The sequence below is a fragment of the Telopea speciosissima genome, chromosome 5 (assembly GCF_018873765.1).
Source record: "Telopea speciosissima isolate NSW1024214 ecotype Mountain lineage chromosome 5, Tspe_v1, whole genome shotgun sequence".
Classification (NCBI taxonomy): Eukaryota; Viridiplantae; Streptophyta; class Magnoliopsida; order Proteales; family Proteaceae; genus Telopea; species Telopea speciosissima.
Genome location: NC_057920.1, coordinates 35844381 through 35851472, shown reverse-complemented (window position 1 = coordinate 35851472; position 7092 = coordinate 35844381). Strand labels below are relative to the sequence as shown.

At 40.4% G+C, this 7092-nt stretch overlaps 1 non-coding gene across 1 annotated transcript; it reads left to right on the top strand.

The window, feature by feature from the left end:
• The first annotated feature begins 4958 nt into the window (after positions 1-4958).
• Positions 4959-5065, top strand: LOC122663515. The gene has a single exon (XR_006333180.1). It is a non-coding gene; the product is annotated as a small nucleolar RNA R71 (small nucleolar RNA).
• The last annotated feature ends 2027 nt before the right edge of the window (positions 5066-7092 follow it).

Below are 7092 nucleotides of genomic sequence, written 5' to 3'. Positions count from 1 at the left end.
ATACTTAAGTTTGCCACAACTAATCTAATTATTGCTTGAGGTTCAAATTAGAACCCCTATTGTAGACAGTATTATCCATTTCGATTGGTCACCCACTAATGGGGGTTTCGAGTTTCTACCCTTTTTCATTGAGGTATAAGTGTATGTTTTCTCTACCAATGTTTCATTCCACTGTAGGGGTGGTATTATAGGGTGATTCCTATGTCCACTCCAAGATTGTTGTGATTGGGGTGATGCCTACACGACCAATCTAGAAACAGTGTGTGTCTCAGCTGATAGGGAACCATGCATTTGTACCTTGATGTTAAGGACGAATTTGATTTCCTCCATCACACGGTGCTTGGCGATTGACTCGATGTGATGCCATCTATATGGATGTTCTTATTTGAACCACCTTGTTTGATCCATCAGTTGAGAGTTCCCTAAACTTTGGTATTGAGTTGATGCTACTCTCAGTTGAACTAACTTGCTTGGTATAGTCATCCTTTGTTCTTTCTTTATCATGTGGGAACCGTCTTAGCTTGGTTCTATCTGATCCAACTTGTTGTCAACCATGATGTTTTAGCTCGGCCTAATCTAGGCTGCCTCATTGGACTCCTTCAATCTGGACCCTTGATTTGCATGATTTGTTAGTCATATTTTCCACATTTCAAAAATAGGTGGTTGGGACATTAGGATCTTTGCATCTCTGGCAGACCCCTTTGATCCAGAGGCAGCCAATTAGAGTCCTTGAAATAGAATCATTCTACTTAGATTTTTTATTTACAAAATTGATTTTCAAAATATAGCTAGTTCAGGCCTTAACATTTTCAAGACAAAGTGCCAATTGATTTAATCATTGATTTCCAGTCAACCAGATACTAGTCATTGAATTTTTAAAGAGTAGATGGGTTTTACCTTTGTCTTTCGAATTTGAAAACCCTTTGGGTTGCTTTCTCAATGTCTTTGATCGTGGATTATCAAAATGAATTTGTGTCCAAATTTCCATTGAATATGATTCTAGTCAAGTTTTTCAAAAGTTGCTTTTGTCGGTGTGATTCCTATTTTGTTATACTTGGTACCTCCACATCAAGTGATTTTCGATTAGTGGTTTTGGTTAGAAAGATTGAACCCATATTGGTCAGAGCATTGTTTCCCATGCTATTAGAAGCTTTCCCATGTAGCATGGTTCACTCCTTTTGACTTGGTTGAACCGACCTAAGCATCTTGGTTTTCAATGAGTTGGGCCAACATAGAACCGGGTTAATTTTGTTCCCATATGAACTAACTTGTTATACTAACCTCTTTTGACTTGTGTCACATGTATATGTTTGGGTAAGCATTTAAAATCCTATACTCGCATGCTTTGCATGTTTGGTTTTTGCTTTGTTTTGGTTGAGAGATAAACCATCTTGAGATTGATCCCCAATTTCCAAGAATCTTGAACACTAGAGTAGCTCCCAAGTGAGTTTGAATTATGGTCAAAAGAGATCCATTTAGAATGACCCAGTGCATAGGTTGAGTTTTGATTTGGCATCATTTTAGTCATTGAATTTTTCCATCTGTGAACCAGACCTATCACCAGCATCCAACCCTAATCCAGTTTCTCATCAGGACCATTTCAAGCATTGCCCTAGTATTCTAAGTAGCCATGAGTCAGAACAATGATCCTCCACCACTTCCACCTATGGATCCTTTGGAAGCCCGAGTCGTCAGAATAGAAGCGATGATGGAACAAATGATGGATTTGGTCCTAAACCATTTGGATGCAGCCCGCCCTATTGGACATCAATACTAGCAAAGCATGCCTCCAACCCCTAGGATTGATCCTTTAGAAGCTCGGGTTGGTCGAATGGAAGCGGCAGTAGAACAGATGGTGGATTTGATCCAAACTCAATTGGGTGCAGCCCGTCCTGTCGAACATCAGGTCCACCGAAGCTTACCTCCTACCCGAAACTGAGATGCCTTACTTAAGATCAAAGGTACCCCCACACTTGAGCTCTTATTACCCAGTATTGATTCTAGCAACAGGTATATATCCTAATTAGGGAATCTCCCCATATCTTCCAAACACCACCTTACTTAATGTGAGACCACTCATGACGTTGAGGGTACCAAGGACTTTAGGCTTCAGAGCATTTTTGACCATACAATTGTACCGAAGCAATGACATTTCTTCTTATTTTTCTTTCTTTCAAAACAATGAACTCCATTTGTTACTCCACTACTATTCCTCAAATGCCATGCAGGGTCACTACACAAGACACATGAGCTACTTGGTAGCTTTGTTTCTTACATATTTCCCCAAGGTTAGTGACGCTAGAGTTCTTTTTCAGAGGTTTCACTCCAAGGAGTGTCAATCAAGTCACCTCGCTTCCTGAGGCGGAGTGCCCTGTTTGGCTCCAAGGAATTCAACTCTTACTTTTATTTATTTATTTTTTTTCATCACCCCAAAACTAAACTTGGTCTCAGCTCCTAACCAAAAGCTTAAAGAAACACAAGACAGCCAGGTGGTCTATCCCTTTAGACAAGATGGGGCTCTTATTGTCTGAGTCAAAACCCACCTTAGGATACATACTAGCTACTGTCCTCTCAATAGGGATTTCATTACTTTAGATTAGGGTTCCTAAGTCTCTTTCTCCCGCGTTTCACATCAAAGTAACAGAGAGACATGTAAAACATACCAAAAGCCAAAAAATAAAAATCTGTCAATCGGTCTCACACCCTCCCCACACTTAAAGTATGCAATGTCCTCAATGCATGCAGAAGAATAAAAACAAGGATAAGGGAATGAGTGTACTAGAAATCAGCAATATACGGTAGAATTGTGCATCCAGCAATCAGTAGCAGCTACCCAAAAAAAATAAAAAAAAACAAACACAAAAACAAAAGTACTAAAAAAAATATAGTGGGTTGCCTCCCATAGAGTGCTAAGTTTAGAGTCTTCAGCCAGACTCAGACTGACTTATGGAGGGTCAAGGATCAAATCATACCAAAGAACCAATTTAGAAGAAGGTTGGGGAGATGTAGCCAAAGAGAAGAGCTGCTCAAACCTAACTGTCCAAGGTGGTCGTTCTAAAGAGGGTGAGGAATCTAGCAAAGTATGCACCTCTTTAATGTATGCCTCAGACTCATCTCTAAGCATCACATAATGCTGCAAAGGGTCATCAATAAGTCCATGAGAAGTGTGATCAGCCACAACTTCATCTAATAAATCCAATGCAAAACACTCTTCTTCTCTAAAGGAACCTAAGGATGCATTAAAGATGTTGAGCCTAAGCTTCTTATTCCCAAAAGAGATGTTCATGGCACCCGATCTACAATTTATGCAAGTATTCGCAGTAGCTAAGAAGGGGCGCCCTAAAATGATAAGGGGAAGCTTAGCTATGGTGGCTGTATCCATATCCAGGACAAGGAAGTCTACAGGAAAGTACAATTCTTCCACCTTCACTAAAACATCTTCTAACAACCCATGAGGTGTTTTGATTGAACGATCAGCCAATTTCAAATCTCCTAAACCAAATCTGTCATAGACTGAACTAGGCAAGATATTCACACTAGCCCCTAAATCAAGTAGTGTCCTACTTATGGAGAGATCTCCAATGATGCAAGAAATAAGAGGCGCACCTAGGTCCTTAAGCTTAGGGGGTAAGTGGCTGAAAATTATAGAACTAATCTATTCAGTCAAATGGACGGTAATAGGGATTTGAGTTCTCAACTTACGCTTTTGGGTGCAGAGATTTTTTAAAAACTTCGCGTAAACAGGAACTTGCTTGATAGCATCCTAGAGGGGGAGATTGATGCGAACTTGTTGGAACAAGTCGATCATCTCTTGCATCTTTTCACCCTATTTACCCTGAAGGGGGTAAGATGGTGTCCGAAGGGCTTAGGAAAAAGAGACCTTTGGAATGTGAGAATCAGGCGATGGTTCCTCCACAATAGGAATGTGCAGCCCCTTCCTTGGGAACTGATGAGTGGGTTTCACAGGTGATGTTTTAGTAAAGGAATCATGTGTGTCTACATCACCATCAAATTTCTCTCGGGTTGACTCAGCCTCTCCCTGACCTTGAGAACTAGTGGGCAGCGTCCCATTAGTGGCTAAGGGTGCATCAGGTTTTTTCACCCTTTTGCCACTCCTCAAGACTGTGACCGACTGGACTTGCTCTTTCCTTGAACCCATTTGACTATTTGGATTTCCTATTGGCTGACTTGGCAATTGGCCAGCCTCCCTCCTACTTATAGCATTAGCTAGTTAACCCAGTTGGATCTCTAGCTTATTAATGGACTGAGTATGAGAGTAAAGCAGCTGTGTGTTCTGCTCGAGTCCACTTAATGCTTTTAACACCTTTTCCTCACAGGATTGATTCTGGTGGGGTTGAGGATATGGTGGCTGCCACCTATATAGGCATTGGTTTGAACATTAAATGGTGGCCTATATAGTGGGTTTGGAGGGTTATTAGGTACTGAGTTTCTCCATGAAAAGTTTGGGTGGTTCCGCCATCCCGGGTTATAAGTATTGGAAAAGGGATCATTACCCGGTGTAGGAAAACTGTGAGCCGTTTGCACCTGTTCCTGAACAAACTCAGGGTATTGTGCAGCTGAAGGACAGTCCGTCACATAATGACTAGGGCTAGCACATAAGGCACAGGCTTCAGTTTGATTGGGTGGAGGGAAACTCATTGGCAAAGGGGACATAGAATGCTGTCCTATAGACATTGGACAACATGTCAACCCTAGCAGTCATCTCTATAGTTGGGTTGATCTAATAGAGACCGCCCTTCTTTGGTTGCCCTATGTGTGGAATCTCAGTCTGAGAGGCCGAAGCATGATGTTGGGGATTCTCACTAAGGGTTTCAAACAGATCCCATGCTTCTGTCTCATTCTTGTGCATAAATGTTCCTCCACAAGAGGAGTCCACCATCTGCCTATATCGGTCACGGAGGTCATCATAAAAGCACTAGACTAACTGCCATTTCGGGACAGCGTGGTGGGGGCACTTCCTAAGTAATTCCTTAAGTCTCTCCCATGCTTCATGAAATTGTTTGCCCTCTAATTGGGAGAAACTAGTAATGGCTCTTCTAAAGCTATTAGTCCAGCCAATGGGGAAGCCAGTGTAGAAATCCCCGCCCATGTAGAAATCCTAAGCGAATCTAGGGAATGAAGCCAGTGTTTGGCTTTGTCCTTTAAGGAAAATGGGAATACGAGTAATTTTAGGGCATCTTCAGAGAGGTTTTGGATTTTGACTGTAGAGCACACCTCTAAGAACTCATCAAGATGCTTGTAAGGCTTCTCATTAGCAAGTCTATAATAGGATGGTAACATCTGTATGATGCTGGACTTGATCTCATATTGAGCAGCCTGAATGGTGGGCAGCTAAATACAAGATGCAGGGGTATAGGCAGTTGGAGTGAAGTGCTCACTCAGCAGCCTTCCTGGCTGATTTCTGTCACCCATGTTATTATTATTATCCTTATCCTTATCCTTAGGTACAGATCGCTCTATTTCTAGGTCAAGGGAAGTCAGGTTGGGGTGCAAAGAACGCCGACCATGTATGAAACACAACACAGGTTGAACGTGCTAACTAAACAAAAATTAAAACGTAATAACTAAATACAAAAAACTCAATAAAAAATAAAAATTAGAATTAAAAAGTAAAAAATTGACTAATTTAAAACTAACGAAAATACTTACCTGGTGTTGGCGATTGCGCAATTCCATGTGCTGCCCCCAATGAACGGTTACACATATGATCTTAAGGGGCTAGGGGATTTAAAATTAAACCTAAACACCCAATCTAATGCTGGAATTAAAAAAAATTACATAAAATAACCATAATTACATAAAGTCTAGGAATTAGAAGTAAACCAAACGGACAGCTTGTTCTACTCGATCTACTCGGCTTCCTGCACAAACAAAGAGAACGTTAGGTATACTCAAAATAACCTAATAAAGTACTTAAAAATAAAAAAAAATTCTGGAATTATGAAATTAAAACTAAAACAAAGTGACACAAAACAACTTAATCAATCTTAGCAACCGTGCTTCGGTTCCCGGGCAACGGCACCAAAATTTGATCGGGGTTGTTAACCGATCAAAAATAAAACCCTAAATTAATCTAGCAAATAGCAAGTAAGGGGTCGATCTACGGGGAACTGGAAGGCTAAATTACTAAAATGATGAGATGAAAGTGATGAAAATTAAATTGCGATAAATCTGATTTTAAAACTACGAACAAAAGAAATGAATCTAAGCTAACAACGATATGCAAATACGGGAGAAGACTATCTTTAGGGTTCGAATCCCCAAGGGGTTGCTATTCAATTTGGTTGTGTGCTTCGGTTTATTATAATCATAGGCCTAATAATACCACATAATGTAGGGTTCCTCCTAGGTATGGACTATCTTGACGAGTACTACCGTCCTTCGCTTATAGGGCTTGGCACTCTTAGTTCGTTCAGCTATAATCCATCATCGGTACAACCACATAAGAAAAAAATACTATTGCTTAAATGAAAAATAATGAATCACAGAAACAGAATTTTCCAACTAAATACATCAATTAAAATCATCCAAACAGGGATGGGGTCTCAACATCAAGCAATCAAGAATGCAAACCAGAATTTTCAATAGCAAACACCATTAGTTCATCTACACCTAAAGACAGAGGGAACTTAGCCAATCATGGTGCTAAGAGGCAAAGGGCAGCAATGGTGACGACAATCTATGGCGATGAAGCTGCTGGAATGGTGATCCTCCTCCCCTTGCCGAACCCAATATCCAAAAACAAAAAAAACAAAAGAAGAAAGAGAAAAATCAAGAGAAGAACAAGAAAAGAGGGCACGGTTTTATGGATGCTTGGAATGGAATCTGTCCATGTTTTATATTTGCTGTTTTAAAAAAATAAAATAAAAAGAGGACGTGAGAGATAGAGGAAAGGTAGAGATAGAGAGTCCGTGAGGGATTTGGGAATTAGGGGTAGTGAGATGGGAGCTTAGGATATGGGCAACATATGAGATTAGAGGAGAGATAGGAACAAGAGAATTGAGATGGGAATGGCTTTTTAAAATAACAAAAAAAGATAAAAAAAAAGAAGAGATAGGATAGGGTTTGGAT